Raw genomic sequence first — 25035 nt, forward strand, 5'->3', positions numbered from 1 at the left:
TTTTATTGCATCACTTTAATTTACTCTCCAACTGACATGCTTGAATGTGAAGTGCAGTGATTAATAAAAAAACTGTCTGTTAGTGCCTCCGTATACCAGATGTTATAAGCTTTTATTGCATCATTTAATTTACTTTCAAGATAACTTTCTAGAATGTCAAGTGCAGGGATTACTAAAAAAAATTGTCAGATTGGTCTTTGATCATATTTGCTATGATTAGGCAATTTGAGTAAGTGTTTAAGGCTTACGGCCACACCAGCTTGAGAACGTCGAATCTCATCTGACCTTGGAAGCTGAACAACTTTGGGCCTGGATAGTACTGAGGTGGGACCCTACCTAGGAATACCAGGTGCTGTAAGCTTTTCTTGCATCACTTTAATTTACTTTCAAGCTGACATGCTCAAATGTGAAGTGCAGTGATTAATAAAAAAAACTATCTGTTAGCACCTGGGAATAGCAGATGCTGTAAGTTTTTTTTGCATCACTTTCATTTACTCTCCAACTCACATGCCTGAATGTGAAGTGCAGTGATTCATCAAAAAACTATCTGTTAGCAGCTTGGACTACGAGATGCTGTAAGCTTCTCTTGCATCACTTTAATTTACTTTTAAGATGACATGCTAGGATGTGAAGTGCAGTGAATAATTAAATCAAACTATCTGCTAGCACCTGGGAATAGCAGATGCTGTAAGTTTTTGTTGCATCACTTTAATTTAATCTGCAACTGACATGCTTGTATGTGAAGTGTACAGATTAAATAGAAATCTTTTAGTACCAGGGAATAGCAGGTGCTGTAAGATTTTATTGCATCCCTTTAATTTATGTTCAAGCTATCATGTTCAAATTTGAAGTGCAGTGAATAATTAAATCAAACTATCTGCTAGCACCTGGGAATAGCAGATGCTGTAAGTTTTTATTGCATCACTTTAATTTACTCTCCAACTGACATGCTTGAATGTGAAGTGCAGTGATTAATAAAAAAACTGTCTGTTAGTGCCTCCGTGTACCAGATGTTGTAAGATTTTATTGCATCATTTAATTTACTTTCAAGATAACATTCTAGAATGTCAAGTGCAGGGATTAATAAAAAAAATTGTCAGATTGGTCTTTGATCATATTTGCTATGATTAGGCAATTTGAGGAAGCTTTTAAGGCTTACGGCCACACCAGCTTGAGAACGCCCAATCTCATCTGACCTTGGAAGCTAAGTAAGTTTGGGCCTGGATAGTACTGAGGTGGGACCCTACCTAGGAATACCAGGTGCTGTAAGCTTTTCTTGCATCACTTTAATTTATTTTCAAGCTGACATGCTCAAATGTGAAGTGCAGTGATTAATAAAAAAAACTATCTGTTAGCACATGGGAATAGCAGATGCTGTAAGTTTTTTTTGCATCACTTTCAATTACTCTCCAACTCACATGCCTGAATGTGAAGTGCAGTGATTCATCAAAAAACTATCTGTTAGCAGCTTGGACTACGAGATGCTGTAAGCTTCTCTTGCATCACTTTAATTTACTTTTAAGATGACATGCTAGGATGTGAAGTGAGTGATTAATTAAAAAAAACTATCTGTTAGCACCTGGGAATAGCAGATGCTGTAAGTTTTTGTTGCATCACTTTAATTTAATCTGCAACTGACATGCTTGTATGTGAAGTGTACAGATTAAATAGAAATCTTTTAGTACCAGGGAATAGCAGGTGCTGTAAGATTTTATTGCATCCCTTTAATTTATGTTCAAGCTATCATGTTCAAATTTAAAGTGCAGTGAATAATTAAATCAAACTATCTGCTAGCACCTGGGAATAGCAGATGCTGTAAGTTTTTATTGCATCACTTTAATTTACTCTCCAACTGACATGCTTGAATGTGAAGTGCAGTGATTAAAAAAAAACTGTCTGTTAGTGCCTCCGAATACCAGATGTTGTAAGCTTTTATTGCATCATTTAATTTACTTTCAAGATAACATTCTAGAATGTCAAGTGCAGGGATTAATAAAAAAAATTGTCAGATTGGTCTTTGATCATATTTGCTATGATTAGGCAATTAGAGTAAGTGTTTAAGGCTTACGGCCACACCAGCTTGAGAACGTCCAATCTCATCTGACCTTGGAAGCTGAACAACTTTGGGCCTGGATAGTACTGAGGTGGGACCCTACCTAGGAATACCAGGTGCTGTAAGCTTTTCTTGCATCACTTTAATTTACTTTCAAGCTGACATGCTCAAATGTGAAGTGCAGTGATTAATAAAAAAAACTCTCTGTTAGCACATGGGAATAGCAGATGCTGTAAGTTTTTTTTGCATCACTTTCATTTACTCTCCAACTCACATGCCTGAATGTGAAGTGCAGTGATTCGTCAAAAAACTATCTGTTAGCAGCTTGGACTACGAGATGCTGTAAGCTTCTCTTGCATCACTTTAATTTACTTTTAAGATGACATGCTAGGATGTGAAGTGAGTGATTAATTAAAAAAAACTATCTGTTAGCACCTGGGAATAGCAGATGCTGTAAGTTTTTGTTGCATCACTTTAATTTAATCTGCAACTGACATGCTTGTATGTGAAGTGTACAGATTACATAGAAATCTTTTAGTACCAGGGAATAGCAGGTGCTGTAAGATTTTATTACATCCCTTTAATTTATGTTCAAGCTATCATGTTCAAATTTGAAGTGCAGTGAATAATTAAATCAAACTATCTGCTAGCACCTGGGAATAGCAGATGCTGTAAGTTTTTGTTGCATCACTTTAATTTACTCTCCAACTGACATGCTTGATTGTGAAGTGCAGTGATTAAAAAAAAACTGTCTGTTAGTGCCTCCGAATACCAGATGTTGTAAGCTTTTATTGCATCATTTAATTTACTTTCAAGATAACATTCTAGAATGTCAAGTGCAGGGATTAATAAAAAAAATTGTCAGATTGGTCTTTGATCATATTTGCTATGATTAGGCAATTAGAGTAAGTGTTTAAGGCTTACGGCCACACCAGCTTGAGAACGTCCAATCTCATCTGACCTTGGAAGCTGAACAACTTTGGGCCTGGATAGTACTGAGGTGGGACCCTACCTAGGAATACCAGGTGCTGTAAGCTTTTCTTGCATCACTTTAATTTACTTTCAAGCTGACATGCTCAAATGTGAAGTGCAGTGATTAATAAAAAAAACTCTCTGTTAGCACATGGGAATAGCAGATGTTGTAAGTTTTTTTTGCATCACTTTCATTTACTCTCCAACTCACATGCCTGAATGTGAAGTGCAGTGATTAATCAAAAAACTATCTGTTAGCAGCTTGGACTACGAGATGCTGTAAGCTTCTCTTGCATCACTTTAATTTACTTTTAAGATGACATGCTAGGATGTGAAGTGCAGTGATTAATTAAAAAAAACTATCTGTTAGCACCTGGGAATAGCAGATGCTGTAAGTTTTTGTTGCATCACTTTAATTTAATCTGCAACTGACATGCTTGTATGTGAAGTGTACAGATTAAATAGAAATCTTTTAGTACCAGGGAATAGCAGGTGCTGTAAGATTTTATTGCATCTCTTTAATTTATGTTCAAGCTATCATGTTCAAATTTGAAGTGCAGTGAATAATTAAATCAAACTATCTGCTAGCACCTGGGAATAGCAGATGCTGTAAGTTTTTATTGCATCACTTTAATTTACTCTCCAACTGACATGCTTGAATGTGAAGTGCAGTGATTAAAAAAAAACTGTCTGTTAGTGCCTCCGAATACCAGATGTTGTAAGCTTTTATTGCATCATTTAATTTACTTTCAAGATAACATTCTAGAATGTCAAGTGCAGGGATTAATAAAAAAAATTGTCAGATTGGTCTTTGATCATATTTGCTATGATTAGGCAATTAGAGTAAGTGTTTAAGGCTTACGGCCACACCAGCTTGAGAACGTCCAATCTCATCTGACCTTGGAAACTGAACAACGTTGGGCCTGGATAGTACTGAGGTGGGACCCTACCTAGGAATACCAGGTGCTGTAACCTTTTCTTGCATCACTTTAATTTACTTTCAAGCTGACATGCTCAAATGTGAAGTGCAGTGATTAATAAAAAAAACTCTCTGTTAGCACATGGGAATAGCAGATGCTGTAAGTTTTTTTTGCATCACTTTCATTTACTCTCCAACTCACATGCCTGAATGTGAAGTGCAGTGATTCATCAAAAAACTATCTGTTAGCAGCTTGGACTACGAGATGCTGTAAGCTTCTCTTGCATCACTTTAATTTACTTTTAAGATGACATGCTAGGATGTGAAGTGCAGTGATTAATTAAAAAAAACTATCTGCTAGCACCTGGGAATAGCAGATGCTGTAAGTTTTTATTGCATCACTTTAATTTAATCTGCAACTGAAATGCTTGTATGTGAAGTGTACAGATTAAATAGAAATCTTTTAGTACCAGGGAATAGTGATTAATTAAAAAAAAACTATCTGTTAGCACCTGGGAATAGCAAATGCTGTAAGTTTTTGTTGCATCACTTTAATTTAATCTGCAACTGACATGCTTGTATGTGAAGTGTACAGATTACATAGAAATCTTTTAGTACCAGGGAATAGCAGGTGCTGTAAGATTTTATTGCATCCCTTTGATTTATGTTCAAGCTATCATGTTCAAATTTGAAGTGCAGTGAATAATTAAATCAAACTATCTGCTAGCACCTGGGAATAGTAGATGCTGTAAGTTTTTATTGCATCACTTTAATTTACTCTCCAACTGACATGCTTGAATGTGAAGTGCAGTGATTAATAAAAATACTGTCTGTTAGTGCCTCCGTATACCAGATGTTGTAAGCTTTTATTGCATCATTTAATTTACTTTCAAGATAACATTCTAGAATGTCAAGTGCAGGGATTAATAAAAAAAATTGTCAGATTGGTCTTTGATCATATTTGCTATGATTAGGCAATTTGACTAAGTGTTTAAGGCTTACGGCCACACCATCTTGAGAACGCCCAATCTCATCTGACCTTGGAAGCTAAGCAAGTTTGGGCCTGGATAGTACTGAGGTGGGACCCTACCTAGGAATACCAGGTGCTGTAAGCTTTTCTTGCATCACTTTAATTTACTTTCAAGCTGACATGCTCAAATGTGAAGTGCAGTGATTAATAAAAAAAACCTATCTGTTAGCACATGGGAATAGCAGATGCTGTAAGTTTTTTTTGCATCACTTTCATTTACTCTCCAACTCACATGCCTGAATGTGAAGTGCAGTGATTCATCAAAAAACTATCTGTTAGCAGCTTGGACTACGAGATGCTGTAAGCTTCTCTTGCATCACTTTAATTTACTTTTAAGATGACATGCTAGGATGTGAAGTGCAGTGATTAATTAAAAAAAACTATCTGTTAGCACCTGGGAATAGCAGATGCTGTAAGTTTTTGTTGCATCACTTTAATTTAATCTGCAACTGACATGCTTGTATGTGAAGTGTACAGATTACATAGAAATCTTTTAGTACCAGGGAATAGCAGGTGCTGTAAGATTTTATTACATCCCTTTAATTTATGTTCAAGCTATCATGTTCAAATTTGAAGTGCAGTGAATAATTAAATCAAACTATCTGCTAGCACCTGGGAATAGCAGATGCTGTAAGTTTTTGTTGCATCACTTTAATTTAATCTGCAACTGACATGCTTGTATGTGAAGTGTACAGATTATATAGAAATCTTTTAGTACCAGGGAATAGCAGGTGCTGTAAGATTTTATTGCATCCCTTTAATTTATGTTCAAGCTATCATGTTCAAATTTGAAGTGCAGTGAATAATTAAATCAAACTATCTGCTAGCACCTGGGAATGGCAGATGCTGTAAGTTTTTATTGCATCACTTTAATTTACTCTCCAACTGACATGCTTGAATGTGAAGTGCAGTGATTAAAAAAAAACTGTCTGTTAGTGCCTCCGTATACCAGATGTTGTAAGCTTTTATTGCATCATTTAATTTACTTTCAAGATAACATTCTACAATGTCAAGTGCAGGGATTAATAAAAAAAAATTGTCAGATTGGTCTTTGATCATATTTGCTATGATTAGGCAATTTGAGTAAGTGTTTAAGGCTTATGGCCACACCAGCTTGAGAACCCCCAATCTCATCTGACCTTGGAAGCTGAACAACTTTGGGCCTGGATAGTACTGAGGTGGGACCCTACCTAGGAATACCAGGTGCTGTAAGCTTTTCTTGCATCACTTTAATTTACTTTCAAGCTGACATGCTCAAATGTGAAGTGCAGTGATTAAGAAAAAAAACTCTCTGTTAGCACATGGGAATAGCAGATGCTGTAAGTTTTTTTTGCATCACTTTCATTTACTCTCCAACTCACATGCCTGAATGTGAAGTGCAGTGATTCATCAAAAAACTATCTGTTAGCAGCTTGGACTACGAGATGCTGTAAGCTTCTCTTGCATCACTTTAATTTACTTTTAAGATGACATGCTAGGATGTGAAGTGCAGTGATTAATTAAAAAAAAACTATCTGCTAGCACCTGGGAATAGCAGATGCAGTAAGTTTTTATTGCATCACTTTAATTTACTCTCCAACTGACATGCTTGAATGTGAAGTGCAGTGATTAAAAAAAAACTGTCTGTTAGTGCCTCCGTATACCAGATGGTGTAAGCTTTTATTGCATCATTTAATTTACTTTCAAGATAACATTCTAGAATGTCAAGTGCAGGGATTAATAAAAAAAATTGTCAGATTGGTCTTTGATCATATTTGCTATGATTAGGCATTTAGAGTAAGTGTTTAAGGCTTACGGCCACACCAGCTTGAGAACGTCCAATCTCATCTGACCTTGGAAGCTGAACAACTTTGGGCCTGGATAGTACTGAGGTGGGACCCTACCTAGGAATACCAGGTGCTGTAAGCTTTTCTTGCATCACTTTAATTTACTTTCAAGCTGACATGCTCAAATGTGAAGTTAGGTGATTAAGAAAAAAAACTATCTGTTAGCACATGGGAATAGCAGATGGTGTAAGTTTTTTTTGCATCACTTTCATTTACTCTCCAACTCACATGCCTGAATGTGAAGTGCAGTGATTCATCAAAAAACTATCTGTTAGCAGCTTGGACTACGAGATGCTGTAAACTTCTCTTGCATCACTTTAATTTACTTTTAAGATGACATGCTAGGATGTGAAGTGCAGTGATTAATTAAAAAAAACTGTCTGTTAGTGCCTCCGTATACCAGATGTTGTAAGCTTTTATTGCATCATTTAATTTACATTCAAGATAACATTCTAGAATGTCAAGTGCAGGGATTAATAAAAAAAATTGTCAGATTGGTCTTTGATCATATTTGCTATGATTAGGAAATTTGAGTAAGTGTTTAAGGCTTACGGCCACACCAACTTGAGAACGCCCAATCGCATCTGACCTTGGAAGCTAAGCAAGTTTGGGCCTGGATAGTACTGAGGTGGGACCCTACCTAGGAATACCAGGTGCTGTAAGCTTTTCTTGCATCACTTTAATTTACTTTCAAGCTGACATGCTCAAATGTGAAGTGCAGTGATTAATAAAAAAAACTATCTGTTAGCACCTGGGAATAGCCGATGCTGTAAGTTTTTTTTGCATCACTTTCATTTACTCTCCAACTCACATGCCTGAATGTGAAGTGCAGTGATTCATCAAAAACTATCTGTTAGCACCTTGGACTACGAGATGCTGTAAGCTTCTCTTGAATCACTTTAATTTACTGTCAAGATGACATGCTAGGATGTGAAATGCAGTGATTAATTAAAAAAACTATCTGTTAGCACCTGGGAATAGCAGATGCTGTAAGTTTTTGTTGCATCACTTTACTTTAATCTGCAACTGACAAGCTTGTATGTGAAGTGTACAGATTAAATAGAAATATTTTAGTACCAGGGAATAGCAGGTGCTGTAAGATTGTATTGCATCCCTTTAATTTATGTTCAAGCTATCATGTTCAAATTTGAAGTGCAGTGAATAATTAACTCAAACTATCTGTTAGCACCTGGGAATAGCAGATGCTGTACGTTTTTTTTGCATCACTTTCATTTACTCTCCAACTCACATGCCTGAATGTGAAGTGCAGTGATTCATCAAAAAACTGTCTGTTAGTGCCTCCGTATACCAGATGTTGTAAGCTTTTATTGCATCATTTAATTTACATTCAAGATAACATTCTAGAATGTCAAGTGCAGGGATTAATAAAAAAAATTGTCAGATTGGTCTTTGATCATATTTGCTATGATTAGGAAATTTGAGTAAGTGTTTAAGGCTTACGGCCCCACCAACTTGAGAACGCCCAATCGCATCTGACCTTGGAAGCTAAGCAAGTTTGGGCCTGGATAGTACTGAGGTGGGACCCTACCTAGGAATACCAGGTGCTGTAAGCTTTTCTTGCATCACTTTAATTTACTTTCAAGCTGACATGCTCAAATGTGAAGTGCAGTGATTAATAAAAAAAACTATCTGTTAGCACCTGGGAATAGCCGATGCTGTAAGTTTTTTTTGCATCACTTTCATTTACTCTCCAACTCACATGCCTGAATGTGAAGTGCAGTGATTCATCAAAAACTATCTGTTAGCACCTTGGACTACGAGATGCTGTAAGCTTCTCTTGAATCACTTTAATTTACTGTCAAGATGACATGCTAGGATGTGAAATGCAGTGATTAATTAAAAAAACTATCTGTTAGCACCTGGGAATAGCAGATGCTGTAAGTTTTTGTTGCATCACTTTACTTTAATCTGCAACTGACAAGCTTGTATGTGAAGTGTACAGATTAAATAGAAATATTTTAGTACCAGGGAATAGCAGGTGCTGTAAGATTGTATTGCATCCCTTTAATTTATGTTCAAGCTATCATGTTCAAATTTGAAGTGCAGTGAATAATTAACTCAAACTATCTGTTAGCACCTGGGAATAGCAGATGCTGTACGTTTTTTTTGCATCACTTTCATTTACTCTCCAACTCACATGCCTGAATGTGAAGTGCAGTGATTCATCAAAAAACTGTCTGTTAGTGCCTCCGTATACCAGATGTTGTAAGCTTTTATTGCATCATTTAATTTACATTCAAGATAACATTCTAGAATGTCAAGTGCAGGGATTAATAAAAAAAATTGTCAGATTGGTCTTTGATCATATTTGCTATGATTAGGAAATTTGAGTAAGTGTTTAAGGCTTATGGCCACAGCAGCTTGAGAACGCCCAATTTCATCTGACCTTGGAAGCTAAGCAAGTTTGGGCCTGGATAGTACTGAGGTGGGACCCTACCTAGGAATACCAGGTGCTGTAAGATTTTCTTGCATCACTTTAATTTACTTTCAAGCTGACATGCTCAAATGTGAAGTGCAGTGATTAATAAAAAAAACTATCTGTTAGCACCTGGGAATAGCCGATGCTGTAAGTTTTTTTTGCATCACTTTCATTTACTCTCCAACTCACATGCCTGAATGTGAAGTGCAGTGATTCATCAAAAACTATCTGTTAGCACCTTGGACTACGAGATGCTGTAAGCTTCTCTTGAATCACTTTAATTTACTGTCAAGATGACATGCTAGGATGTGAAATGCAGTGATTAATTAAAAAAACTATCTGTTAGCACCTGGGAATAGCAGATGCTGTAAGTTTTTGTTGCATCACTTTACTTTAATCTGCAACTGACAAGCTTGTATGTGAAGTGTACAGATTAAATAGAAATATTTTAGTACCAGGGAATAGCAGGTGCTGTAAGATTGTATTGCATCCCTTTAATTTATGTTCAAGCTATCATGTTCAAATTTGAAGTGCAGTGAATAATTAACTCAAACTATCTGTTAGCACCTGGGAATAGCAGATGCTGTACTTTTTTTTGCATCACTTTCATTTACTCTCCAACTCACATGCCTGAATGTGAAGTGCAGTGATTCATCAAAAAACTGTCTGTTAGTGCCTCCGTATACCAGATGTTGTAAGCTTTTATTGCATCATTTAATTTACATTCAAGATAACATTCTAGAATGTCAAGTGCAGGGATTAATAAAAAAAATTGTCAGATTGGTCTTTGATCATATTTGCTATGATTAGGCAATTTGAGTAAGTGTTTAAGGCTTACGGCCACACCAGCTTGAGAACGCCCAATCTCATCTGACCTTGGAAGCTAAGCAAGTTTGGGCCTGGATAGTACTGAGGTGGGACTCTACCTAGGAATACCAGGTGCTGTAAGCTTTTCTTGCATCACTTTAATTTACTTTCAAGCTGACATGCTCAAATGTGAAGTGCAGTGATTAATAAAAAAAACTATCTGTTAGCACCTGGGAATAGCAGATGCTGTAAGTTTTTTTTGCATCACTTTCATTTACTCTCCAACTCACATGCCTGAATGTGAAGTGCAGTGATTCATCAAAAACTATCTGTTAGCACCTTGGACTACGAGATGCTGTAAGCTTCTCTTGAATCACTTTAATTTACTGTCAAGATGACATGCTAGGATGTGAAATGCAGTGATTAATTAAAAAAACTATCTGTTAGCACCTGGGAATAGCAGATGCTGTAAGTTTTTGTTGCATCACTTTACTTTAATCTGCAACTGACAAGCTTGTATGTGAAGTGTACAGATTAAATAGAAATATTTTAGTACCAGGGAATAGCAGGTGCTGTAAGATTGTATTGCATCCCTTTAATTTATGTTCAAGCTATCATGTTCAAATTTGAAGTGCAGTGAATAATTAACTCAAACTATCGGTTAGCACCTGGGAATAGCAGATGCTGTACGTTTTTTTTGCATCACTTTCATTTACTCTCCAACTCACATGCCTGAATGTGAAGTGCAGTGATTCATCAAAAAACTGTCTGTTAGTGCCTCCGTATACCAGATGTTGTAAGCTTTTATTGCATCATTTAATTTACATTCAAGATAACATTCTAGAATGTCAAGTGCAGGGATTAATAAAAAAAATTGTCAGATTGGTCTTTGATCATATTTGCTATGATTAGGAAATTTGAGTAAGTGTTTAAGGCATACGGCCACACCAGCTTGAGAACGCCCAATCTCATCTGACCTTGGAAGCTAAGCAAGTTTGGGCCTGGATAGTACTGAGGTGGGACCCTACCTAGGAATACCAGGTGCTGTAAGCTTTTCTTGCATCACTTTAATTTACTTTCAAGCTGACATGCTGAAATGTGAAGTGCAGTGATTAATAAAAAAAACTATCTGTTAGCACCTGGGAATAGCCGATGCTGTAAGTTTTTTTTGCATCACTTTCATTTACTCTCCAACTCACATGCCTGAATGTGAAGTGCAGTGATTCATCAAAAACTATCTGTTAGCACCTTGGACTACGAGATGCTGTAAGCTTCTATTGAATCACTTTAATTTACATTCAAGATAACATGCTAGGATGTGAAATGAGGTGATTAATTAAAAAAACTATCTGTTAGCACCTGGGAATAGCAGATGCTGTAAGTTTTTGTTGCATCACTTTACTTTAATCTGCAACTGACAAGCTTGTATGTGAAGTGTACAGATTAAATAGAAATATTTTAGTACCAGGGAATAGCAGGTGCTGTAAGATTGTATTGCATCCCTTTAATTTATGTTCAAGCTATCATGTTCAAATTTGAAGTGCAGTGAATAATTAACTCAAACTATCGGTTAGCACCTGGGAATAGCAGATGCTGTACGTTTTTTTTGCATCACTTTCATTTACTCTCCAACTCACATGCCTGAATGTGAAGTGCAGTGATTCATCAAAAAACTGTCTGTTAGTGCCTCCGTATACCAGATGTTGTAAGCTTTTATTGCATCATTTAATTTACATTCAAGATAACATTCTAGAATGTCAAGTGCAGGGATTAATAAAAAAAATTGTCAGATTGGTCTTTGATCATATTTGCTATGATTAGGAAATTTGAGTAAGTGTTTAAGGCTTGCGGGCACACCAGCTTGCGAACGCCCAATCTCATCTGACCTTGGAAGCTAAGCAAGTTTGGGCCTGGATAGTACTGAGGTGGGACCCTACCTAGGAATACCAGGTGCTGTAAGCTTTTCTTGCATCACTTTAATTTACTTTCAAGCTGACATGCTCAAATGTGAAGTGCAGTGATTAATAAAAAAAACTATCTGTTAGCACCTGGGAATAGCCGATGCTGTAAGTTTTTTTTGCATCACTTTCATTTACTCTCCAACTCACATGCCTGAATGTGAAGTGCAGTGATTCATCAAAAACTATCTGTTAGCACCTTGGACTACGAGATGCTGTAAGCTTCTCTTGAATCACTTTAATTTACTGTCAAGATGACATGCTAGGATGTGAAATGCAGTGATTAATTAAAAAAACTATCTGTTAGCACCTGGGAATAGCAGATGCTGTAAGTTTTTGTTGCATCACTTTACTTTAATCTGCAACTGACAAGCTTGTATGTGAAGTGTACAGATTAAATAGAAATATTTTAGTACCAGGGAATAGCAGGTGCTGTAAGATTGTATTGCATCCCTTTAATTTATGTTCAAGCTATCATGTTCAAATTTGAAGTGCAGTGAATAATTAACTCAAACTATCTGTTAGCACCTGGGAATAGCAGATGCTGTACTTTTTTTTGCATCACTTTCATTTACTCTCCAACTCACATGCCTGAATGTGAAGTGCAGTGATTCATCAAAAAACTGTCTGTTAGTGCCTCCGTATACCAGATGTTGTAAGCTTTTATTGCATCATTTAATTTACATTCAAGATAACATTCTAGAATGTCAAGTGCAGGGATTAATAAAAAAAATTGTCAGATTGGTCTTTGATCATATTTGCTATGATTAGGCAATTTGAGTAAGTGTTTAAGGCTTACGGCCACACCAGCTTGAGAACGCCCAATCTCATCTGACCTTGGAAGCTAAGCAAGTTTGGGCCTGGATAGTACTGAGGTGGGACTCTACCTAGGAATACCAGGTGCTGTAAGCTTTTCTTGCATCACTTTAATTTACTTTCAAGCTGACATGCTCAAATGTGAAGTGCAGTGATTAATAAAAAAAACTATCTGTTAGCACCTGGGAATAGCAGATGCTGTAAGTTTTTTTTGCATCACTTTCATTTACTCTCCAACTCACATGCCTGAATGTGAAGTGCAGTGATTCATCAAAAACTATCTGTTAGCACCTTGGACTACGAGATGCTGTAAGCTTCTCTTGAATCACTTTAATTTACTGTCAAGATGACATGCTAGGATGTGAAATGCAGTGATTAATTAAAAAAACTATCTGTTAGCACCTGGGAATAGCAGATGCTGTAAGTTTTTGTTGCATCACTTTACTTTAATCTGCAACTGACAAGCTTGTATGTGAAGTGTACAGATTAAATAGAAATATTTTAGTACCAGGGAATAGCAGGTGCTGTAAGATTGTATTGCATCCCTTTAATTTATGTTCAAGCTATCATGTTCAAATTTGAAGTGCAGTGAATAATTAACTCAAACTATCGGTTAGCACCTGGGAATAGCAGATGCTGTACGTTTTTTTTGCATCACTTTCATTTACTCTCCAACTCACATGCCTGAATGTGAAGTGCAGTGATTCATCAAAAAACTGTCTGTTAGTGCCTCCGTATACCAGATGTTGTAAGCTTTTATTGCATCATTTAATTTACATTCAAGATAACATTCTAGAATGTCAAGTGCAGGGATTAATAAAAAAAATTGTCAGATTGGTCTTTGATCATATTTGCTATGATTAGGAAATTTGAGTAAGTGTTTAAGGCATACGGCCACACCAGCTTGAGAACGCCCAATCTCATCTGACCTTGGAAGCTAAGCAAGTTTGGGCCTGGATAGTACTGAGGTGGGACCCTACCTAGGAATACCAGGTGCTGTAAGCTTTTCTTGCATCACTTTAATTTACTTTCAAGCTGACATGCTGAAATGTGAAGTGCAGTGATTAATAAAAAAAACTATCTGTTAGCACCTGGGAATAGCCGATGCTGTAAGTTTTTTTTGCATCACTTTCATTTACTCTCCAACTCACATGCCTGAATGTGAAGTGCAGTGATTCATCAAAAACTATCTGTTAGCACCTTGGACTACGAGATGCTGTAAGCTTCTCTTGAATCACTTTAATTTACTGTCAAGATGACATGCTAGGATGTGAAATGCAGTGATTAATTAAAAAAACTATCTGTTAGCACCTGGGAATAGCAGATGCTGTAAGTTTTTGTTGCATCACTTTACTTTAATCTGCAACTGACAAGCTTGTATGTGAAGTGTACAGATTAAATAGAAATATTTTAGTACCAGGGAATAGCAGGTGCTGTAAGATTGTATTGCATCCCTTTAATTTATGTTCAAGCTATCATGTTCAAATTTGAAGTGCAGTGAATAATTAACTCAAACTATCTGTTAGCACCTGGGAATAGCAGATGCTGTACGTTTTTTTTGCATCACTTTCATTTACTCTCCAACTCACATGCCTGAATGTGAAGTGCAATGATTCATCAAAAAACTGTCTGTTAGTGCCTCCGTATACCAGATGTTGTAAGCTTTTATTGCATCATTTAATTTACATTCAAGATAACATTCTAGAATGTCAAGTGCAGGGATTAATAAAAAAAATTGTCAGATTGGTCTTTGATCATATTTGCTATGATTAGGAAATTTGAGTAAGTGTTTAAGGCTTATGGCCACACCAGCTTGAGAACGCCCAATCTCATCTGACCTTGGAAGCTAAGCAAGTTTGGGCCTGGCTAGTACTGAGGTGGGACCCTACCTAGGAATACCAGGTGCTGTAAGCTTTTCTTGCATCACTTTAATTTACTTTCAAGCTGACATGCTCAAATGTGAAGTGCAGTGATTAATAAAAAAAACTATCTGTTAGCACCTGGGAATAGCCGATGCTGTAAGTTTTTTTTGCATCACTTTCATTTACTCTCCAACTCACATGCCTGAATGTGAAGTGCAGTGATTCATCAAAAACTATCTGTTAGCACCTTGGACTACGAGATGCTGTAAGCTTCTCTTGAATCACTTTAATTTACTGTCAAGATGACATGCTAGGATGTGAAATGCAGTGATTAATTAAAAAAACTATCTGTTAGCACCTGGGAATAGCAGATGCTGTAAGTTTTTGTTGCATCACTTTACTTTAATCTGCAACTGACAAGCTTGTATGTGAAGTGTACAGATTAAATAGAAATATTTTAGTACCAGGGAATAGCAGGTGCTGTAAGATTGTATTGCATCCCTTTAATTTATGTTCAAGCTATCATGTTCAAATTTGAAGTGCAGTGAATAATTAACTCAAACTATCTGTTAGCACCTGGGAATAGCAGATGCTGTACTTTTTTTTGCATCACTTTCATTTACTCTCCAACTCACATGCCTGAATGTGAAGTGCAGTGATTCATCAAAAAACTGTCTGTTAGTGCCTCCGTATACCAGATGTTGTAAGCTTTTATTGCATCATTTAATTTACATTCAAGATAACATTCTAGAATGTCAAGTGCAGGGATTAATAAAAAAAATTGTCAGATTGGTCTTTGATCATATTTGCTATGATTAGGAAATTTGAGTAAGTGTTTAAGGCTTACGGCCACACCAGCTTGAGAACGCCCAATCTCATCTGACCTTGGAAGCTAAGCAAGTTTGGGCCTGGATAGTACTGAGGTGGGACCCTACCTAGGAATACCAGGTGCTGTAAGCTTTTCTTGCATCACTTTAATTTACTTTCAAGCTGACATGCTGAAATGTGAAGTGCAGTGATTAATAAAAAAAACTATCTGTTAGCACCTGGGAATAGCCGATGCTGTAAGTTTTTTTTGCATCACTTTCATTTACTCTCCAACTCACATGCCTGAATGTGAAGTGCAGTGATTCATCAAAAACTATCTGTTAGCACCTTGGACTACGAGATGCTGTAAGCTTCTCTTGAATCACTTTAATTTACTGTCAAGATGACATGCTAGGATGTGAAATGCAGTGATTAATTAAAAAAACTATCTGTTAGCACCTGGGAATAGCAGATGCTGTAAGTTTTTGTTGCATCACTTTACTTTAATCTGCAACTGACAAGCTTGTATGTGAAGTGTACAGATTAAATAGAAATATTTTAGTACCAGGGAATAGCACGTGCTGTAAGATTGTATTGCATCCCTTTAATTTATGTTCAAGCTATCATGTTCAAATTTGAAGTGCAGTGAATAATTAACTCAAACTATCTGTTAGCACCTGGGAATAGCAGATGCTGTACTTTTTTTTGCATCACTTTCATTTACTCTCCAACTCACATGCCTGAATGTGAAGTGCAGTGATTCATCAAAAAACTGTCTGTTAGTGCCTCCGTATACCAGATGTTGTAAGCTTTTATTGCATCATTTAATTTACATTCAAGATAACATTCTAGAATGTCAAGTGCAGGGATTAATAAAAAAAATTGTCAGATTGGTCTTTGATCATATTTGCTATGATTAGGAAATTTGAGTAAGTGTTTAAGGCTTACGGCCACACCAGCTTGAGAACGCCCAATCTCATCTGACCTTGGAAGCTAAGCAAGTTTGGGCCTGGATAGTACTGAGGTGGGACCCTACCTAGGAATACCAGGTGCTGTAAGCTTTTCTTGCATCACTTTAATTTACTTTCAAGCTGACATGCTGAAATGTGAAGTGCAGTGATTAATAAAAAAAACTATCTGTTAGCACCTGGGAATAGCCGATGCTGTAAGTTTTTTTTGCATCACTTTCATTTACTCTCCAACTCACATGCCTGAATGTGAAGTGCAGTGATTCATCAAAAACTATCTGTTAGCACCTTGGACTACGAGATGCTGTAAGCTTCTCTTGAATCACTTTAATTTACTGTCAAGATGACATGCTAGGATGTGAAATGCAGTGATTAATTAAAAAAACTATCTGTTAGCACCTGGGAATAGCAGATGCTGTAAGTTTTTGTTGCATCACTTTACTTTAATCTGCAACTGACAAGCTTGTATGTGAAGTGTACAGATTAAATAGAAATATTTTAGTACCAGGGAATAGCAGGTGCTGTAAGATTGTATTGCATCCCTTTAATTTATGTTCAAGCTATCATGTTCAAATTTGAAGTGCAGTGAATAATTAACTCAAACTATCTGCTAGCACCTGGGAATAGCAGATGCTGTACTTTTTTTTGCATCACTTTCATTTACTCTCCAACTCACATGCCTGAATGTGAAGTGCAGTGATTCATCAAAAAACTGTCTGTTAGTGCCTCCGTATACCAGATGTTGTAAGCTTTTATTGCATCATTTAATTTACATTCAAGATAACATTCTAGAATGTCAAGTGCAGGGATTAATAAAAAAAAATTGTCAGATTGGTCTTTGATCATATTTGCTATGATTAGGAAATTTGAGTAAGTGTTTAAGGCTTACGGCCACACCAGCTTGAGAACGCCCAATCTCATCTGACCTTGGAAGCTAAGCAAGTTTGGGCCTGGATAGTACTGAGGTGGGACCCTACCTAGGAATACCAGGTGCTGTAAGCTTTTCTTGCATCACTTTAATTTACTTTCAAGCTGACATGCTGAAATGTGAAGTGCAGTGATTAATAAAAAAAACTATCTGTTAGCACCTGGGAATAGCCGATGCTGTAAGTTTTTTTTGCATCACTTTCATTTACTCTCCAACTCACATGCCTGAATGTGAAGTGCAGTGATTCATCAAAAACTATCTGTTAGCACCTTGGACTACGAGATGCTGTAAGCTTCTCTTGAATCACTTTAATTTACTGTCAAGATGACATGCTAGGATGTGAAATGCAGTGATTAATTAAAAAAACTATCTGTTAGCACCTGGGAATAGCAGATGCTGTAAGTTTTTGTTGCATCACTTTACTTTAATCTGCAACTGACAAGCTTGTATGTGAAGTGTACAGATTAAATAGAAATATTTTAGTACCAGGGAATAGCAGGTGCTGTAAGATTGTATTGCATCCCTTTAATTTATGTTCAAGCTATCATGTTCAAATTTGAAGTGCAGTGAATAATTAACTCAAACTATCTGTTAGCACCTGGGAATAGCAGATGCTGTACTTTTTTTTGCATCACTTTCATTTACTCTCCAACTCACATGCCTGAATGTGAAGTGCAGTGATTCATCAAAAAACTGTCTGTTAGTGCCTCCGTATACCAGATGTTGTAAGCTTTTATTGCATCATTTAATTTACATTCAAGATAACATTCTAGAATGTCAAGTGCAGGGATTAATAAAAAAAATTGTCAGATTGGTCTTTGATCATATTTGCTATGATTAGGAAATTTGAGTAAGTGTTCAAGGCTTATGGCCACACCAGCTTGAGAACGCCCAATCTCATCTGACCTTGGAAGCTAAGCAAGTTTGGGCCTGGCTAGTACTGAGGTGGGACCCTACCTAGGAATACCAGGTGCTGTAAGCTTTTCTTGCATCACTTTAATTTACTTTCAAGCTGACATGCTCAAATGTGAAGTGCAGTGATTAATAAAAAAAACTATCTGTTAGCACCTGGGAATAGCCGATGCTGTAAGTTTTTTTTGCATCACTTTCATTTACTCTCCAACTCACATGCCTGAATGTGAAGTGCAGTGATTCATCAAAAACTATCTGTTAGCACCTTGGACTACGAGATGCTGTAAGCTTCTCTTGAATCACTTTAATTTACTGTCAAGATGACATGCTAGGATGTGAAATGCAGTGATTAATTAAAAAAACTATCTGTTAGCACCTGGGAATAGCAGATGCTGTAAGTTTTTGTTGCATCACTTTACTTTAATCTGCAACTGACAAGCTTGTATGTGAAGTGTACAGATTAAATAGAAATATTTTAGTACCAGGGAATAGCAGGTGCTGTAAGATTGTATTGCATCCCTTTAATTTATGTTCAAGCTATCATGTTCAAATTTGAAGTGCAGTGAATAATTAACTCAAACTATCTGTTAGCACCTGGGAATAGCAGATGCTGTACTTTTTTTTGCATCACTTTCATTTACTCTCCAACTCACATGCCTGAATGTGAAGTGCAGTGATTCATCAAAAAACTGTCTGTTAGTGCCTCCGTATACCAGATGTTGTAAGCTTTTATTGCATCATTTAATTTACATTCAAGATAACATTCTAGAATGTCAAGTGCAGGGATTAATAAAAAAAATTGTCAGATTGGTCTTTGATCATATTTGCTATGATTAGGAAATTTGAGTAAGTGTTTAAGGCTTACGGCCACACCAGCTTGAGAACGCCCAATCTCATCTGACCTTGGAAGCTAAGCAAGTTTGGGCCTGGATAGTACTGAGGTGGGACCCTACCTAGGAATACCAGGTGCTGTAAGCTTTTCTTGCATCACTTTAATTTACTTTCAAGCTGACATGCTGAAATGTGAAGTGCAGTGATTAATAAAAAAAACTATCTGTTAGCACCTGGGAATAGCCGATGCTGTAAGTTTTTTTTGCATCACTTTCATTTACTCTCCAACTCACATGCCTGAATGTGAAGTGCAGTGATTCATCAAAAACTATCTGTTAGCACCTTGGACTACGAGATGCTGTAAGCTTCTCTTGAATCACTTTAATTTACTGTCAAGATGACATGCTAGGATGTGAAATGCAGTGATTAATTAAAAAAACTATCTGTTAGCACCTGGGAATAGCAGATGCTGTAAGTTTTTGTTGCATCACTTTACTTTAATCTGCAACTGACAAGCTTGTATGTGAAGTGTACAGATTAAATAGAAATATTTTAGTACCAGGGAATAGCAGGTGCTGTAAGATTGTATTGCATCCCTTTAATTTATGTTCAAGCTATCATGTTCAAATTTGAAGTGCAGTGAATAATTAACTCAAACTATCTGTTAGCACCTGGGAATAGCAGATGCTGTACTTTTTTTTGCATCACTTTCATTTACTCTCCAACTCACATGCCTGAATGTGAAGTGCAGTGATTCATCAAAAAACTGTCTGTTAGTGCCTCCGTATACCAGATGTTGTAAGCTTTTATTGCATCATTTAATTTACATTCAAGATAACATTCTAGAATGTCAAGTGCAGGGATTAATAAAAAAAATTGTCAGATTGGTCTTTGATCATATTTGCTATGATTAGGAAATTTGAGTAAGTGTTTAAGGCTTACGGCCACACCAGCTTGAGAACGCCCAATCTCATCTGACCTTGGAAGCTAAGCAAGTTTGGGCCTGGATAGTACTGAGGTGGGACCCTACCTAGGAATACCAGGTGCTGTAAGCTTTTCTTGCATCACTTTAATTTACTTTCAAGCTGACATGCTGAAATGTGAAGTGCAGTGATTAATAAAAAAAACTATCTGTTAGCACCTGGGAATAGCCGATGCTGTAAGTTTTTTTTGCATCACTTTCATTTACTCTCCAACTCACATGCCTGAATGTGAAGTGCAGTGATTCATCAAAAACTATCTGTTAGCACCTTGGACTACGAGATGCTGTAAGCTTCTCTTGAATCACTTTAATTTACTGTCAAGATGACATGCTAGGATGTGAAATGCAGTGATTAATTAAAAAAACTATCTGTTAGCACCTGGGAATAGCAGATGCTGTAAGTTTTTGTTGCATCACTTTACTTTAATCTGCAACTGACAAGCTTGTATGTGAAGTGTACAGATTAAATAGAAATATTTTAGTACCAGGGAATAGCAGGTGCTGTAAGATTGTATTGCATCCCTTTAATTTATGTTCAAGCTATCATGTTCAAATTTGAAGTGCAGTGAATAATTAACTCAAACTATCTGCTAGCACCTGGGAATAGCAGATGCTGTACTTTTTTTTGCATCACTTTCATTTACTCTCCAACTCACATGCCTGAATGTGAAGTGCAGTGATTCATCAAAAAACTGTCTGTTAGTGCCTCCGTATACCAGATGTTGTAAGCTTTTATTGCATCATTTAATTTACATTCAAGATAACATTCTAGAATGTCAAGTGCAGGGATTAATAAAAAAAAATTGTCAGATTGGTCTTTGATCATATTTGCTATGATTAGGAAATTTGAGTAAGTGTTTAAGGCTTACGGCCACACCAGCTTGAGAACGCCCAATCTCATCTGACCTTGGAAGCTAAGCAAGTTTGGGCCTGGATAGTACTGAGGTGGGACCCTACCTAGGAATACCAGGTGCTGTAAGCTTTTCTTGCATCACTTTAATTTACTTTCAAGCTGACATGCTGAAATGTGAAGTGCAGTGATTAATAAAAAAAACTATCTGTTAGCACCTGGGAATAGCCGATGCTGTAAGTTTTTTTTGCATCACTTTCATTTACTCTCCAACTCACATGCCTGAATGTGAAGTGCAGTGATTCATCAAAAACTATCTGTTAGCACCTTGGACTACGAGATGCTGTAAGCTTCTCTTGAATCACTTTAATTTACTGTCAAGATGACATGCTAGGATGTGAAATGCAGTGATTAATTAAAAAAACTATCTGTTAGCACCTGGGAATAGCAGATGCTGTAAGTTTTTGTTGCATCACTTTACTTTAATCTGCAACTGACAAGCTTGTATGTGAAGTGTACAGATTAAATAGAAATATTTTAGTACCAGGGAATAGCAGGTGCTGTAAGATTGTATTGCATCCCTTTAATTTATGTTCAAGCTATCATGTTCAAATTTGAAGTGCAGTGAATAATTAACTCAAACTATCTGCTAGCACCTGGGAATAGCAGATGCTGTACTTTTTTTTGCATCACTTTCATTTACTCTCCAACTCACATGCCTGAATGTGAAGTGCAGTGATTCATCAAAAAACTGTCTGTTAGTGCCTCCGTATACCAGATGTTGTAAGCTTTTATTGCATCATTTAATTTACATTCAAGATAACATTCTAGAATGTCAAGTGCAGGGATTAATAAAAAAAAATTGTCAGATTGGTCTTTGATCATATTTGCTATGATTAGGAAATTTGAGTAAGTGTTTAAGGCTTACGGCCACACCAGCTTGAGAACGCCCAATCTAATCTGACCTTGGAAGCTAAGCAAGTTTGGGCCTGGATAGTACTGAGGTGGGACCCTACCTAGGAATACCAGGTGCTGTAAGCTTTTCTTGCATCACTTTAATTTACTTTCAAGCTGACATGCTGAAATGTGAAGTGCAGTGATTAATAAAAAAAACTATCTGTTAGCACCTGGGAATAGCCGATGCTGTAAGTTTTTTTTGCATCACTTTCATTTACTCTCCAACTCACATGCCTGAATGTGAAGTGCAGTGATTCATCAAAAACTATCTGTTAGCACCTTGGACTACGAGATGCTGTAAGCTTCTCTTGAATCACTTTAATTTACTGTCAAGATGACATGCTAGGATGTGAAATGCAGTGATTAATTAAAAAAACTATCTGTTAGCACCTGGGAATAGCAGATGCTGTAAGTTTTTGTTGCATCACTTTACTTTAATCTGCAACTGACAAGCTTGTATGTGAAGTGTACAGATTAAATAGAAATATTTTAGTACCAGGGAATAGCAGGTGCTGTAAGATTGTATTGCATCCCTTTAATTTATGTTCAAGCTATCATGTTCAAATTTGAAGTGCAGTGAATAATTAACTCAAACTATCTGTTAGCACCTGGGAATAGCAGATGCTGTACTTTTTTTTGCATCACTTTCATTTACTCTCCAACTCACATGCCTGAATGTGAAGTGCAGTGATTCATCAAAAAACTGTCTGTTAGTGCCTCCGTATACCAGATGTTGTAAGCTTTTATTGCATCATTTAATTTACATTCAAGATAACATTCTAGAATGTCAAGTGCAGGGATTAATAAAAAAAAATTGTCAGATTGGTCTTTGATCATATTTGCTATGATTAGGAAATTTGAGTAAGTGTTTAAGGCTTACGGCCACACCAGCTTGAGAACGCCCAATCTCATCTGACCTTGGAAGCTAAGCAAGTTTGGGCCTGGATAGTACTGAGGTGGGACCCTACCTAGGAATACCAGGTGCTGTAAGCTTTTCTTGCATCACTTTAATTTACTTTCAAGCTGACATGCTGAAATGTGAAGTGCAGTGATTAATAAAAAAAACTATCTGTTAGCACCTGGGAATAGCCGATGCTGTAAGTTTTTTTTGCATCACTTTCATTTACTCTCCAACTCACATGCCTGAATGTGAAGTGCAGTGATTCATCAAAAACTATCTGTTAGCACCTTGGACTACGAGATGCTGTAAGCTTCTCTTGAATCACTTTAATTTACTGTCAAGATGACATGCTAGGATGTGAAATGCAGTGATTAATTAAAAAAACTATCTGTTAGCACCTGGGAATAGCAGATGCTGTAAGTTTTTGTTGCATCACTTTACTTTAATCTGCAACTGACAAGCTTGTATGTGAAGTGTACAGATTAAATAGAAATATTTTAGTACCAGGGAATAGCAGGTGCTGTAAGATTGTATTGCATCCCTTTAATTTATGTTCAAGCTATCATGTTCAAATTTGAAGTGCAGTGAATAATTAACTCAAACTATCTGCTAGCACCTGGGAATAGCAGATGCTGTACTTTTTTTTGCATCACTTTCATTTACTCTCCAACTCACATGCCTGAATGTGAAGTGCAGTGATTCATCAAAAAACTGTCTGTTAGTGCCTCCGTATACCAGATGTTGTAAGCTTTTATTGCATCATTTAATTTACATTCAAGATAACATTCTAGAATGTCAAGTGCAGGGATTAATAAAAAAAAATTGTCAGATTGGTCTTTGATCATATTTGCTATGATTAGGAAATTTGAGTAAGTGTTTAAGGCTTACGGCCACACCAGCTTGAGAACGCCCAATCTCATCTGACCTTGGAAGCTAAGCAAGTTTGGGCCTGGATAGTACTGAGGTGGGACCCTACCTAGGAATACCAGGTGCTGTAAGCTTTTCTTGCATCACTTTAATTTACTTTCAAGCTGACATGCTGAAATGTGAAGTGCAGTGATTAATAAAAAAAACTATCTGTTAGCACCTGGGAATAGCCGATGCTGTAAGTTTTTTTTGCATCACTTTCATTTACTCTCCAACTCACATGCCTGAATGTGAAGTGCAGTGATTCATCAAAAACTATCTGTTAGCACCTTGGACTACGAGATGCTGTAAGCTTCTCTTGAATCACTTTAATTTACTGTCAAGATGACATGCTAGGATGTGAAATGCAGTGATTAATTAAAAAAACTATCTGTTAGCACCTGGGAATAGCAGATGCTGTAAGTTTTTGTTGCATCACTTTACTTTAATCTGCAACTGACAAGCTTGTATGTGAAGTGTACAGATTAAATAGAAATATTTTAGTACCAGGGAATAGCAGGTGCTGTAAGATTGTATTGCATCCCTTTAATTTATGTTCAAGCTATCATGTTCAAATTTGAAGTGCAGTGAATAATTAACTCAAACTATCTGCTAGCACCTGGGAATAGCAGATGCTGTACTTTTTTTTGCATCACTTTCATTTACTCTCCAACTCACATGCCTGAATGTGAAGTGCAGTGATTCATCAAAAAACTGTCTGTTAGTGCCTCCGTATACCAGATGTTGTAAGCTTTTATTGCATCATTTAATTTACATTCAAGATAACATTCTAGAATGTCAAGTGCAGGGATTAATAAAAAAAAATTGTCAGATTGGTCTTTGATCATATTTGCTATGATTAGGAAATTTGAGTAAGTGTTTAAGGCTTACGGCCACACCAGCTTGAGAACGCCCAATCTAATCTGACCTTGGAAGCTAAGCAAGTTTGGGCCTGGATAGTACTGAGGTGGGACCCTACCTAGGAATACCAGGTGCTGTAAGCTTTTCTTGCATCACTTTAATTTACTTTCAAGCTGACATGCTGAAATGTGAAGTGCAGTGATTAATAAAAAAAACTATCTGTTAGCACCTGGGAATAGCCGATGCTGTAAGTTTTTTTTGCATCACTTTCATTTACTCTCCAACTCACATGCCTGAATGTGAAGTGCAGTGATTCATCAAAAACTATCTGTTAGCACCTTGGACTACGAGATGCTGTAAGCTTCTCTTGAATCACTTTAATTTACTGTCAAGATGACATGCTAGGATGTGAAATGCAGTGATTAATTAAAAAAACTATCTGTTAGCAC

General features: G+C 36.7%; 11 non-coding genes and 16 pseudogenes across 11 annotated transcripts; all 27 read left to right on the forward strand.

Annotated features, from left to right (window-relative positions):
- Positions 1-242: 242 nt before the first annotated feature.
- LOC145645515 (5S ribosomal RNA) lies at positions 243-361 on the forward strand (annotated as a pseudogene).
- A 792-nt stretch (positions 362-1153) lies between these two features.
- Positions 1154-1272, forward strand: LOC145647715 (5S ribosomal RNA; annotated as a pseudogene).
- Positions 1273-2062: 790 nt separating this feature from the next.
- LOC145644381 (5S ribosomal RNA) lies at positions 2063-2181 on the forward strand (annotated as a pseudogene).
- A 790-nt stretch (positions 2182-2971) lies between these two features.
- On the forward strand, positions 2972-3090 carry LOC145644383 (5S ribosomal RNA; annotated as a pseudogene).
- Positions 3091-4940: 1850 nt separating this feature from the next.
- Positions 4941-5059, forward strand: LOC145647147 (5S ribosomal RNA; annotated as a pseudogene).
- A 1011-nt stretch (positions 5060-6070) lies between these two features.
- On the forward strand, positions 6071-6189 carry LOC145644229 (5S ribosomal RNA; annotated as a pseudogene).
- A 574-nt stretch (positions 6190-6763) lies between these two features.
- On the forward strand, positions 6764-6882 carry LOC145644384 (5S ribosomal RNA; annotated as a pseudogene).
- Positions 6883-7346: 464 nt separating this feature from the next.
- On the forward strand, positions 7347-7465 carry LOC145643968 (5S ribosomal RNA). The gene has a single exon (XR_014116098.1). It is a non-coding gene; the product is annotated as a 5S ribosomal RNA (ribosomal RNA).
- A 790-nt stretch (positions 7466-8255) lies between these two features.
- Positions 8256-8374, forward strand: LOC145648354 (5S ribosomal RNA; annotated as a pseudogene).
- A 790-nt stretch (positions 8375-9164) lies between these two features.
- LOC145644065 (5S ribosomal RNA) lies at positions 9165-9283 on the forward strand (annotated as a pseudogene).
- Positions 9284-10072: 789 nt separating this feature from the next.
- Positions 10073-10191, forward strand: LOC145646089 (5S ribosomal RNA). The gene has a single exon (XR_014116142.1). It is a non-coding gene; the product is annotated as a 5S ribosomal RNA (ribosomal RNA).
- Positions 10192-10981: 790 nt separating this feature from the next.
- LOC145648014 (5S ribosomal RNA) lies at positions 10982-11100 on the forward strand (annotated as a pseudogene).
- A 790-nt stretch (positions 11101-11890) lies between these two features.
- Positions 11891-12009, forward strand: LOC145649919 (5S ribosomal RNA; annotated as a pseudogene).
- Positions 12010-12798: 789 nt separating this feature from the next.
- Positions 12799-12917, forward strand: LOC145646201 (5S ribosomal RNA). Its single transcript, XR_014116145.1, has one exon. It is a non-coding gene; the product is annotated as a 5S ribosomal RNA (ribosomal RNA).
- A 790-nt stretch (positions 12918-13707) lies between these two features.
- LOC145648016 (5S ribosomal RNA) lies at positions 13708-13826 on the forward strand (annotated as a pseudogene).
- Positions 13827-14616: 790 nt separating this feature from the next.
- LOC145647290 (5S ribosomal RNA) lies at positions 14617-14735 on the forward strand (annotated as a pseudogene).
- A 789-nt stretch (positions 14736-15524) lies between these two features.
- Positions 15525-15643, forward strand: LOC145649537 (5S ribosomal RNA). Its single transcript, XR_014116596.1, has one exon. It is a non-coding gene; the product is annotated as a 5S ribosomal RNA (ribosomal RNA).
- Positions 15644-16432: 789 nt separating this feature from the next.
- LOC145649548 (5S ribosomal RNA) lies at positions 16433-16551 on the forward strand. The gene has a single exon (XR_014116597.1). It is a non-coding gene; the product is annotated as a 5S ribosomal RNA (ribosomal RNA).
- Positions 16552-17341: 790 nt separating this feature from the next.
- On the forward strand, positions 17342-17460 carry LOC145649559 (5S ribosomal RNA). The gene has a single exon (XR_014116598.1). It is a non-coding gene; the product is annotated as a 5S ribosomal RNA (ribosomal RNA).
- Positions 17461-18249: 789 nt separating this feature from the next.
- Positions 18250-18368, forward strand: LOC145647291 (5S ribosomal RNA; annotated as a pseudogene).
- A 789-nt stretch (positions 18369-19157) lies between these two features.
- On the forward strand, positions 19158-19276 carry LOC145649570 (5S ribosomal RNA). Its single transcript, XR_014116600.1, has one exon. It is a non-coding gene; the product is annotated as a 5S ribosomal RNA (ribosomal RNA).
- Positions 19277-20065: 789 nt separating this feature from the next.
- Positions 20066-20184, forward strand: LOC145649581 (5S ribosomal RNA). Its single transcript, XR_014116601.1, has one exon. It is a non-coding gene; the product is annotated as a 5S ribosomal RNA (ribosomal RNA).
- Positions 20185-20974: 790 nt separating this feature from the next.
- Positions 20975-21093, forward strand: LOC145649593 (5S ribosomal RNA). The gene has a single exon (XR_014116603.1). It is a non-coding gene; the product is annotated as a 5S ribosomal RNA (ribosomal RNA).
- Positions 21094-21883: 790 nt separating this feature from the next.
- On the forward strand, positions 21884-22002 carry LOC145648845 (5S ribosomal RNA; annotated as a pseudogene).
- Positions 22003-22792: 790 nt separating this feature from the next.
- Positions 22793-22911, forward strand: LOC145649604 (5S ribosomal RNA). The gene has a single exon (XR_014116604.1). It is a non-coding gene; the product is annotated as a 5S ribosomal RNA (ribosomal RNA).
- A 790-nt stretch (positions 22912-23701) lies between these two features.
- On the forward strand, positions 23702-23820 carry LOC145649615 (5S ribosomal RNA). The gene has a single exon (XR_014116605.1). It is a non-coding gene; the product is annotated as a 5S ribosomal RNA (ribosomal RNA).
- Positions 23821-24610: 790 nt separating this feature from the next.
- On the forward strand, positions 24611-24729 carry LOC145648846 (5S ribosomal RNA; annotated as a pseudogene).
- The last annotated feature ends 306 nt before the right edge of the window (positions 24730-25035 follow it).

The sequence above is a fragment of the Electrophorus electricus genome, chromosome 13 (genome assembly GCF_041902795.1).
Source record: "Electrophorus electricus isolate QZ-2024a chromosome 13, ASM4190279v1, whole genome shotgun sequence".
Lineage (NCBI taxonomy): Eukaryota > Metazoa > Chordata > Actinopteri > Gymnotiformes > Gymnotidae > Electrophorus > Electrophorus electricus.